The sequence below is a fragment of the Triturus cristatus genome, chromosome 10 (assembly GCF_964204655.1).
Source record: "Triturus cristatus chromosome 10, aTriCri1.1, whole genome shotgun sequence".
Lineage (NCBI taxonomy): Eukaryota > Metazoa > Chordata > Amphibia > Caudata > Salamandridae > Triturus > Triturus cristatus.
The window spans coordinates 193,518,555-193,530,566 of record NC_140593.1 but is presented as its reverse complement, the minus strand read 5'-3'; the positions used below and the strand labels follow the sequence as shown (position 1 = coordinate 193,530,566).

The 12,012-nt window shown below is 44.8% G+C and overlaps 1 long non-coding RNA gene across 1 annotated transcript; it reads left to right on the top strand.

The window, feature by feature from the left end:
* Positions 1-1,272: 1,272 nt before the first annotated feature.
* On the top strand, positions 1,273-2,429 carry LOC146789194 (uncharacterized). Its single transcript, XR_014969766.1, has 3 exons — positions 1,273-1,476; positions 1,576-1,660; positions 2,192-2,429. It is a non-coding gene; the product is annotated as an uncharacterized LOC146789194 (long non-coding RNA).
* The last annotated feature ends 9,583 nt before the right edge of the window (positions 2,430-12,012 follow it).

Sequence of the window (12,012 nt, the reverse complement as noted above, 5' to 3'; positions counted from 1 at the left end):
TAAATCAGATTATTTTATGAATGCAGAGACCCTCAAAGAGAAATTGATAGCACGAGGATACCCCAAAAAACTTGTGAAAGGTGCGCTAAAAAGAGCTTGGTATACTCCAAGGGAGGAATTACTAACACCAAAAGAAAAAGACAAAAATACCCCCTTGACTTGTGTATTGACATACGACCCCAAGGCAAACAAAATTAAAAAGATTGTCCAAAAGAATTGGAAACTGATTGAAAGCCTGGGAATTCCTAAACCTCTGTTTGCTTTTAAAAAGGGTAGAAATATCCGGCAACAACTGGTGAAGGCAAATAGACTAACTGTCCCCCCTAAAAAAGATCTTAGAAATCTTTTGAACTTACCACCTGTAGTGGGCCATTATAGATGCCAGAATTGTTCGGCATGTTGTCTAACAGAGGATTCCAAAGAATTGACTATCAATGACCAAATACATCATCAAAAAGTTTTTTCTAATTGCAATTCCAAAAATGCAATTTATTGCATCAGATGCCCATGTAATAAATACTACATTGGGCAGACTATACAACAAATGAAAAAACGAATACTGCAACATAAGTCGCGAATAAAATGTAAAGTTCAAGGTGCTCCGTTAGTACAACATTTCCAGACTTTTAATCATTCGGAAAATGACTTTAAATGGTCAGTACTCTGCTTAGTGGGCAACCTGGAAAAAAGCCAACTTCAGACTAGGCTAAATAGATTGGAAGCCAGACTGATTGAAAAATATCACACTACAGTTGTGGGATTGAATGACAGAGATGAAATATGGTCATTATTGCATTAGAACACGGCAGTGGCAAATAAAGCATTTAGTATGTGAGTTATTCTTCGTTATTTCTATGATACAGGGTCCAATAATATAATTTGGTATAAAAATTGTCAGATGATGAACTGATATATGTAAAAACAGACTGTAAGGAGTGGCGGGTGCACACTGGGCTATAAGGTGACTTTTCTTTATATTTATTTAATATTTATTATCATATTTTCTCTGTATTATTTTAATTTTATTTTTTGAACAAATTACCTACAAGTGGTATTACAAGGTTCTAATTGAATTAGAAGTAACATTCGGGTGTTTATTATGATCGCTAGCGACCCTGATGTTATGGATAGTCTGCCCTCCATTTCCCTTACGGCGGAATATAGTCCGTTTTCTAGCTCTAGTCCCTCCTCAAGCCGGATATAATCCCGCTGGCGTATTACGCGCTTCCTGATGCTGGTAAACGCGAGGAAGTTTGACGAGGAGTTAGGACGAAAGGATTTGGAATAATAAGGTGAGAAACGACAAAGAAACTACACCTTTCCTTATTAGACATTTAGTCATCGACGTGGGTCTCGAGTATAACTATATGTTTTGTAACTTTGGCAGAACCGACGTTTGTGGTCTATTGTCCCGCAGAGATTTCTTGATAGGAACTAAGGCTATCACGGGCGTACAACTTAAGTCCTTTTGATAAGGTAGGCCTTTTAATTTAATCTTGGTTTTGCCTGGATGTGTATAATTATAATAAATTAAGGAAATTTACGGTTAGAAATCCTTCTTTTTTTGTTTTGTAGTCATGACTTTCCATTGAATGAAAGCTTGGAGAAGTCCATTATGAATATATTTTTACGAAACGCCTCGACAGCACGGATTCCATTAGTAAGTTTAGAGTGTGTGTACATCAGGGTTAAGATGGTTGGAGTGCTTTTCCATGAATTGATTTTTGCTATGGAACCACACCATTCGCTATGAATGTAGTTGTGAATCAAGGTGCCGCAGATACTATATTAAAAGTCTTTCTTCGGTACTTGCTTATTTAAGAAATATTGCATTTCGTAAGGCTATATTCCCCTCAGTTGCAGAGGTGGGATATATATATATACATTGAGATTTTAGTTTAAAATATTGTTTCTTTATTATTTCTTCTTTTATATTTGCATCTCTAAAGATAATTGACACACAGTGGTGTTTAGTGCACTATTATGTTCATATTTGACACATTTGAATCGGGATATATTTGCCCGCCACTTCAGTGATTCTTTTAAGAAACGTGTTCTTGTTTGTAAATATGAGACAGCATGATCCGTCCTTTTGCTCCAATGTGTATATATAGTGTAAATAAGGATATAGGTTTGTATTATATTGTATATAAAATATAGTAATACAGATATATTGAACTTGCATTTATAGGTGAATTTTGATGAAATCGAATATACGTGTACCCTAGTCCTGATGAGGCCTTAAAATTCTTTGGGCTGAAACGCGTCGACAACGAATTGGAAGACATCCAGTTAATTGATTAAATTTTGTTTTGATTGATGTCTAGCAGAGTACTCTTAAGAAAGTAGAGATCAAGATGAAAAAAGATCTCTAGAGTTCTCATTTTGGTTTTGTTCTTCATTACAAAGGAATGCTGGAACAGATTAATCCTACAAGCATCCAAATTCAAGTATAGGGTCGTATAGATGTATATGTATATTGATTTTTTCGAGAAAAGAATGTAAATATTACAAATGTTTTTGTATATATGTCTAAAAGATTAATCTTCTTATATATGTTTGGTGAAATATAAAACAATAAATACACTTAGATGCAGATCTAAGGAAAGATATATTCATTGTTGGGTCGGATTTTCTATGTATGACTAGTGAAAATAAAAAGAACATAGTCTATTTTTGAGGATTAATTAACTCAAGGGAGGAGATATTTGATTTTTCTCGTCACCATAACATAGCTATATTATTAATCCCTAGGTGTTAGTTTTTCCTGTCTACCTGAAATCTGCCATGAGCACGGTGCCCATGCTTCAGGCGCCCAACTTCTCAAGGGAATTCATTGAGCAGACAGATCCTTCAGAGCATGGTGTGGGGGCGGCTGTGCTCTCACAGTTGAATGAAGAGGGCCTAGACCAACCTGTAGCCTTCATTAGTAGGAGGTTACTTCCATGGAAACAGAGGTGGAGTGCGATTGAGCTTGAGGCATTTGCTGTGGTCTGGGCACTGAAGAAGTTGAGACCGTACTTGTTTGGGACTCACTTTCGGATTCAGACAGACCACAGGCCCCTCAGATGGTTGATGCAGATGAGGGGTGAGAATCCAAAGCTGCTGAGGTGGTCCATTTCCCTACAGGGGATGGACTTCACGGTGGAACACCGCCCTGGTACATAACACACCAATGCTGATGGTCTGTCCAGATTTTCCCGCCTTAGTGAAGAGAACTCCCAAGTGGGTGGGTAGTTCTCCCCGCATTTCAGCTGGAGGGGACACGTGTTAGACCTGGCACCATTGGCGTGGGTCTCCCTTCCATTTTTTTCTGGTGCCTCCTGGTTTTTGCTATGTTTTTGTTGGTCTAGATGCTTGGGGCACTTTGTCGTTGCTATTCAGTGCCAAAGTGCAGGTGCTCTCTGTGTAAATTATTGTTGTGGATTAGTGACTCCATGATTGGTTATTTGATTTACTTGTCAGACCCTAGTACAGTGCACTATGTGTGCCCGGGGCCTGTGAATAAAAATGCTATAAACCAAAACTGGGCTTTGGCTCAAATAATCAGCTGGACTGAGCCGAATAAACTAAACCAACAAAACATCTTGTCCAAACTGAGACCTATTAGACAACAATCTCTTTACAGAAGAACCTATCATGAAGTGAAACAGGAAAGGAAGGCTTTACGAATTGCCTGTTACTCAAAAACACTTTTGTTTAATTCATATTTTTCTTTTTTGTGTGAACAGCAATTATAATTTACAAAAAACCATACATTACACATACAAATATATTCAAAAACAATGACAACAAACTAGAAAATACCCTAGAGGTTTTTTACATTCAATCATCAAGCATTCTTGGCCAATCCATTCATCCCAGAAACTAACATACACTAAACAAAACGGTCCTTATGACACCTCTCCCTTTTAACAAAAATTGTTATCCGCACTTTATGCGTATTGTAACATTTTCTTTCTTCATATACAGTTAAAGAACCACAAAAGCATATAGGGCAGAGCTTTCAAAAAGGATGTGCGAAGGACCGACTGGTCGACGCGTTTCGAACCTCTATCTTTATGAGGTTCTCCTCAGGACCAATCAATTTCTTATGGACAAGTGTCAGAATGGAACCTTGACCTGCTTTGGCTTTCAGACGATTCTAACAGCTAGAGCCGGAGCCTGCTATTTGTAGTCTGACTCATCGTATGGGCTGATGAAATGTTTCCGTACCAACGTTGTTTCGACTTTGATGGGAAATTAGTCGTGTACCTTTTCTTTTATTCTTAACGTCAACTAATTTTCTCTCTATTAACGGCATGCCGCGAGCCCGTGAATCCGCGTCCGGTACACCAAGCCTGATCCGGAATAAAAATGCTGCAGGGTGCATTGTATGTACAAGGTAGGACATGCCCTGGTGTGTGTGAGACATGTCCTGATAGTGAAATACTGCCAATTTCGTTTTTCACTATTGCAAGGCTTTCTGTTCCCATATGCCAGAATGGACAGTTAGTTTATAACATCTTATAAACATAACTGGCCCTAGGAACAAGATAGGAATGTAAAGTTTAGTATGCCTGAACTCAGAATCTTAAAGTGCATCTTTTGGTGAAGATGATTTTTAAATTCTGTGTTGGAAAATACTACTTTTAGAAAAGGGATATTCTCTTGCCTAACCGTCCAGTGTGCCGCTGCTAGGATTGTGTATTGCATATCTGGCTTGTGAGTGACAGGAGCTGGGAGAGGGCTGTGGCTCCATACGTCTGATGGGTCAGGGCTGGGCTGAATTGGACCGGGGTAGAATTTAGAGTAGGGGGAGGAGATTTCCTTTCACCTGAATGGACCTGGTCTGCCTTCAACTATGCTGTCTCAACCTCCTGCCAGGAAGCTGCACCAGTGAGGACAGAACTGGTTTTGGTTGGGTACAGACACTCTCTGCCTTCGGAGAGCAAAGAATTTGTGTGTTTATAAAGGGGGACCCAGACCCCAGACTTTTAGATCACTTCTGGGAAATCAAGAGGAACCTTTGCAGAGGAGAAGAGCCGGATAATCTGAGGAGCAATACTGACCCTGTGCTGTTTGCTGTCTGGGGTTGGCCTGCAGTGGATGCTTGCTGCCAAGGAAAGGAAACAAGCATTGGCATAGCCAATAGGTCTCGCCTTTGGGACCTTATAAGTGTTTAGCCATGCAACAGCTGCATAACTGAATACTTATAAGGTCCCAAAAGCGAGACCTATTGGCTATGCAAAGCGGCCGTGCAAGTTAAAGTGATCGCGATCGGGATCACGATCTAACATCAAAGCGGCCGTGAAAGTGAAAGTAATTGCGGTAAAGCGCGGCGCGCGCGCCCGCGCACATGCACTGTAGCTCTAGGCTGGCCTGGTAGCACTTTTTGGAGCCCTCTCAATAAGTCTCGCCAGACCAGCGCATGCGCTGGGTCAGGCGATACCTAAAAACTGTGAAGTGCACGATTGTCTCAACCTTACATAAACTTAGTTTGACTTGTACTTATTTTGGTTGTCTATTTACTTATATACTACTGTGCGACCTCCTCTGATATGCCTGTAAAAAGTATGTTTTGTCCCAATTTTTTGTCCTGAATTTTGACCCTCTGTCCTGAATTTTTACACTGACCATCCTGAATTTGCCCCATGCCATATTAGCCAGCCCCTGCTGAGAAGCTGGGCTTACACTAAGGTCCGTCTGACGCTGCAGAGGAGGACAGGCCTACGGGGGAAAGGGAGATTCCAGGAGAGGCATGTCGAGATAGAAAGAGTTGTGGAAGAGTAAACAACAGCAGTCCTTTCTCATTCTCAGGTTTGCCTGGAAAGCTCCCCCAGGGCCAGTGCACCTCTGCTGTCGGACCAGCAGCACGAGTGAAAGCTGTCCTGCGGGCACATAGATTGCGCCACCGCAGACGTCACACGTCTCACTTGCGTCAGGTAGTCACCACCAGCCCTCATGCGTCACAGTCTTAGGACAGGATGCTGTGCGGCCTGCAGGGGCAGGGAGACAGGCACTGCCCAGGAAAAATAGAGACAGAGAAGAGGTGGCTGTCAGGAGAGGGAACAGGAGGGCGAGAGTGCGTGGTGCTGGTCATGGGGGAAGGAGAAGGGGAGGAAAGAAGGAACAAAGAGAGGGTCTGGCCCATGAAGGGGAGGAGGGAAGGTATCGCGGGGTAAAGGAGAAGGAGCAAGCTAAGGGATGGCGAGAAGAGAGGTTTTGGTGTTTGCAGGAGAGGGAAGAAATCTCTGTGGAAAGGAGAGAAGCAACAAACGAAAACTTGGAGAGAACGGGGCACGAAAGGAAGTAAGCGAGGCAGTAAACAAACGGATTGGGAGAGGGGGGGGGGGCGGGAATGAGCACCAAACCAAGAGATGGAGCGAGGGTAGGGAGTGAAAAAAGAATGGAAGAAAGAGCCCTGTATCCTAGAGGGTAAATAAGCAACAATTCAAGGGAGAAGGCCAGAAAGGAAAAGAGGAAGGGATGAGGAAGCCACACACCAAAAGATGGAGAGGAAGAGGTGAAGGGAGAAGTGGGAAGAAAGAAACCTTGAAAGAGGAGAAGGAATACACATCACTCACAATTCAAGGGATGGAGGGAAGGCGTGAAAGAAAACAGAAAGGGGTGGGGGGAAAGGAGAAATCAGCTTAGAAGGGCGAGAGGAAAGGAGCCACAAACCTGTAGAGAGGAAGGAAGGAGGGAAGAAGGAAGGCAGACGCCTAGAAGAAAGAGAGAGAAGCAGCAAGGGACTGGACGTGGAGGGAAGGACATGAAAGGAAGGGGCGACACCTACAGGCGGGATGGAGGAAGGCAACGATATGGTGCAATGAGTGAGGGAGAAATAGAAGAGAGGAAAAGTGGGCCGCCAGAGAGGGGGGGGTCAAAGAAAACAAGCGCTAGTAATGTTGCCAGTTGTGGGTGTGCCGGCAGAGGAGGCTGGGTCTGCGCGAAATTGAAAGTGATCGCGATCAAAGCGGCCGCGAAAGTGAAAGTAAGCGCGGCGCGCGCGCCCGCGCACATGCACTGTAGCTTTAGGCCACGGCAGCACTTTCAAAGCCCAGATATAAAATGTCTCTTCGAGCCTTTGGCTCGCGAGACCTAAAAAAGGACTTTGCTGTTTGCTTTGTAACCTGCTTAAAGAAAAGATCTGCAAGGGCTTGAAACTGAGCTTGCCTCCTGTCTGAAGTCTCAGGGAGACAAAGACTTCACCACCAGCTCCCCTGAATTTCCTGGCTGGGAATTCTAACCTGCAAAGAGGTGCCTGCTGCTGTTTAGGACCTCTAGAGACTGTTGGAGGCTGGGAGCTGGAAGATCGACACAATGAGAAGATGTGTGTCGCATCCGCACCGATTCCCGGCTTATTACCGAGTCACAGGGAAGAAGCATGCCACATCCGCACTTGGTTCCGACGCCTCACCGAGCAACCAGGAATAAGCACGCCGCATACACACCGGGTTCCGACGCATCACCGAGAAGACCGCCGCAGCACCTGCTGTGCGGCTGCAAACGTGCATGCATCGTACCGGACCATCGCATCGAACCGCCAATTTGCAGCATCGCACCGGATCGTCGCATCGCATCGAGGCACCATTTTGTTGCATTGTCGTTTGATCTTGTTTAGATAAAGATTACTTATTTTTCTAAACTGGTGTGGTGTTCTTTTGTAGTGTTTTCACTGTATTACTGTATGTGTTCGCAAATGCTTTACACACTGCCTCTGAGATAAGCCTGTCTGCTAATGCTAAGCTACCAAGTGTGTGAGCAGGGGTTATATTATGAGTGTATCCCCCTTTCCCTGACTAGAAGCAAGGGTCCCTATTTGGACAAAGGTGCAAACCATTGCCAACTAGAGACCCCTATTTCCAACACTCAGTTCCTCCAAACAAAACAGAAAGTGACAGAATGACTAAAACAACAAGCATTTGCAATGCAATAGGTCTCGTATTCACGCAAGTTTGAGCTATTGGCATTGTAAATGACAATGCCTTTTATTTATGTTTTGAGTTTTAAAACATAAATAAAGGCATTGTCATTTACAATACTAATAGCTTAAACTCTTGCAAATGCGAGACCTATTGCATTGTAATAAATGGCCTTCTCGACCACTTGTTAAAGTGTAAATATCAGAGGAAGAAACAGGCCTGCGACGTCTTCAAAGTAGTGATAAATGGGGCAGTGAAGAAGATGCATAAGTGTTGCAAATTACACAGACACAGAGTGTGAAGTTAGGGTTACATACGACCCAAGCTATAAACACTAACAAAGCGCTCCAACACCTTCCGCTCTGTGATTACACTATCGCGGCTCAGGAGGAAGAGCGGGAGGGGGGGCTATTTCCTGCCCTCTCCATGATTTGAGTGTGCAGTGTGGCATTGTGCAATGTAATTGCTATATTTGGCCTAATAAAAAAACACTCCAGCTGTAGTAGAGCCTTGGCTTTACCACCTGGTGCAGGGTGGGCTGTGCTTTATGCCAGGCTTGGAGGGAGGGAGGGATGGTCTCGGCTGCAGCTAGGGCCTCATATAGTGCCCCTGCTATTACTAGTGAGCGAGAGGCTCTGAGGTGGTGGTATTGGTGGTGGTGGTATTGGTATTGATGGTGGTGGTGGTATTGGTGGTGGTGGTATTGAGGGTGGTGGTACCTGTCCCTGCTCTGGCGTGAAACTGGACAAAGGGAAGTGGGTGTAACCACCCACTACCCTGACCCTCCCATAGGAGTGATCATAGAGCAGAGCTGAGGCTAGTGGACCCCACGAGTGACGAGGAACAGAAAAACCCGGGTATCGTGCACTATTGTCGAGTGCAACCCCTTCACGACTTTCTATGAACTTGTGCATTGGACCACGTGTGGTCCAAGCCTCCAGCAGGATTTCTGTCGAAAATCAGAGGCCTACCTCATCCCGAGTGACCGTGGGCTCCTGTGAAGTGAATCCTCATGAGGCGTCTTCGTGATCCCTTGCCCATTGGCTTGTGGGTCCCCTGAAGACTTTCTCATCAAACCAAAGGGCTCCCCTGGTTTCTCCAGGCCCGCTCACACTTACCCTCGCTGGGTGAGTCCCTCAGACCTTGCTGGTCTGCACCGCTGACTTTATTCATTTTCCACAAGACTTGCTGTTGCCAAGGCTTGTTGGCTCCAATACGGTTGCCGACACCTCAGTAGGCTGCAGACTTTGTGGGACACTCCGAATCCAGCTCCTGGTCATCCTCGATGCCTCCTGGACCACGTGGCTGAAGAGTCAAAACACCCTTGATTACCTGAAATCACCCGACTTCCGTGGGCATCCATCTTCCTGGCCCCGGGTCACTGGCAAGTGACTGTGAACACTGTCCCTTCTGCTTTCAGGTCTTCTTCATCTTGAATCCAGCCTTGGATTCCACCGGACACTTCTCCAGTCTTCGCAAGCAGCAAAACTTCTTCGGCTTCCATTGAAAACGACGACGCGACCTGACACCAAAAAACACCTATGCAGCCGGCTTACCTGGGTGAGGTAACCCGTGCACTCCAGTGCTCCTGTGGGTGTTGGCCCTTGAACTACTTACCTTGTAAGTGGCTTGCTTGTAGACTTTCTAGAAGTACCCTAAAACTTTAAAAATCCAACCGTAACTTGCTCCATTGAAATCAATAGGGAACCCGCGGCTGTGTTCTCACACTGCACGCGTCTCCCGTGGGTCCTTTACTTACCTGCCTTGGGTGGATTAGTGAAGCCCCAGTGATTCTACAGGCCCTAGGCCTTGTCCCCTTGCAAGTCGACTTTCCTAAACCTCTTTTTTAGTATATGGTCTGGTACGCCCCTAGGGCCCCAGCCATATGTGTGCTTAACTTATTGTGAAACGTTGATATTTGCATATGTTCCTGACTTCTAATCTCATAAAGAGATTAGTAGAGTGTTTCTAGTAATAAATACATATATATTTGATATATATACCTGTGTGGTGTCCTTTCATTTGGTAATTCAAGAGATTATAAGGTAAAACAAGCTGCTTTACATTCCTCTGAGACTTAGCCTGAAGGCTGCTCTCCACAGCTACCACTAGGATAGCTTTCTTTAAAAGGTTGTCTTAAACCTATCTACCTTAAGAGTCGAATTGGACTGGTGCAAGGTGGCCACTATAACTAGTGACCAGCATATGCCAGGCCAATTTCTCACATTGGTGGGCAGCGTGTGGGATTCCAGCTTGCCATTGTTTTACCAGAAAATCTCTATTTGAATTACTAACTGAAAAGCACTAAAGGTACTCAAGGTACATATAAAGTCAAGCTTAGTATCAATAAGTTCTACTGAACTTAGAGCTGTTTGTGAAGGGATAGCACACCCTTGCTACAGCTCAAGCTAGGATCAGTAGGCCACAAACTAGTGTAGGTAGTACAACACTAGAATGTCCTCAAAGGGTGGAGCCAGTGGGTCCACTCAGCCTCAGTATAAGGACATGACCTTCTTTGACCTGAAGGCCACGTGTGTTGCAAGACACCTGAAGCTAGGACAGAGTCCCTCCACACTAGGCCTGATAGATCTGCTAACAACAGATGATCCGAGTTTGGCTCTAGGAGCTAACAGATCTGAATCAGGGAGTGGGTCAATTACAGTGTCTGGGTCAGATGATGAAAATCAAGATGACCAGGACTCTGTGATTGAAGGGCCAGATCCACAAGGATCTGAACAGGACAGAGGAATTCTCCCTAAGAGAGCTGACAGAGTAGAAGAGAGGGTTAGGTCCCTTTCAAGGGAATCTGACCACTCATATCACTCTGGAAGTCTGTCCATCAGAGGAGCTCATACTTTAATAGAAGAGAGACCTCCACTGAAAGAATGTACAAACCGCTGCAGTATGAGGAAGCAAGATTTGCCCTTAAGGCCAAGCAGTTGGCATTAGATAAAGAGGCCTTTGAGCTCCAGAGAGCTTCTAGGAAAGAGGGGTTAGAACCCCCTAGTGGCAGCAACAGTGTCCCTAGAGTCAGAGATTACATTCCAGACCATAGGAACCTGTCCAAGGTTGCTCCTCCCTACCAGAGTGGGGATGATATCCACAAGTGGATAACTGCTACGGAGAGGGCCTGTAAAGTACAACAGGTCCCCCAGAAACAGTGGGCAGCAATCCTGTGGCTCTCCTTTTCTGATAAAGGTAGAGACAAGCTCCTCACTGTTAGTGAAGAGGATGCTGATTATTATGATGTCCTGAAAAGTGCATTAATAGATGGGTTTGGCTTAACCACTGAACAGTACAGGTTGAAGTTCAGAGACACCCAAAAGCACAGAATCAGGACTGGACTGACTTTGTTGATTGTACAGTCAAGGCTCTGGAGGGTTGGCTGGTTGGTAGTAGAGTTACTGATTTTAAGGGATTGTATAATCTTATGATGAGAGAACAGATCCTTAATAATTGGTAGACTCTGATCTGACCTCTCCCCAAGAATTGGGAAAGAAGGCAGACAAATGGGTCAGCACCAGGTTGAGGCAGAAAACCCAGAACCAAGGGGGTGACACTAAGAAGCAGGATCCTAAAGGCTCTCAGATAGATGGGGAAAAGTCAAAAGACCAGAAGTCTTCACAAGGGCCCCAAAAATCTGCATCTGGTGGGGATTCACAGTCTACAAAGGGAAAAGGCCAAAAGAAGCCCTGGTCCAAATTCTGTAAACAGAAAGGGCACTGGACTTCTGATTGTACCAAGTCCAAAGACCAAACCACCACCACTCCTGCCCCTAAGGCAACTGTTACCCCTAGTGCAGCTACTGGTGGAGGTGGTAATCAGAATAAGGGTGTAGTAGGGTTGACCCTGGGTTCTGAAGTGGACTCTGGCCTAGTCAGAGTACCCACTCAGGCATTGCTGGTATGTGAGGGAGACATTGATATGTCCTTCCTGGTGAACCCCAGTAATCTGGGCAAATACAAACAGCAGCCTGTAATAAATGGCAAAGAGGCTTTGGCATTCAGGGACACAGGTGCTAGTGTCACCATGGTGGCAGAGGATCTGTTGGACCCTGAACAGATCATCCTGGGTGAAATGTACCGGGTTACCAATGCAAGCAATG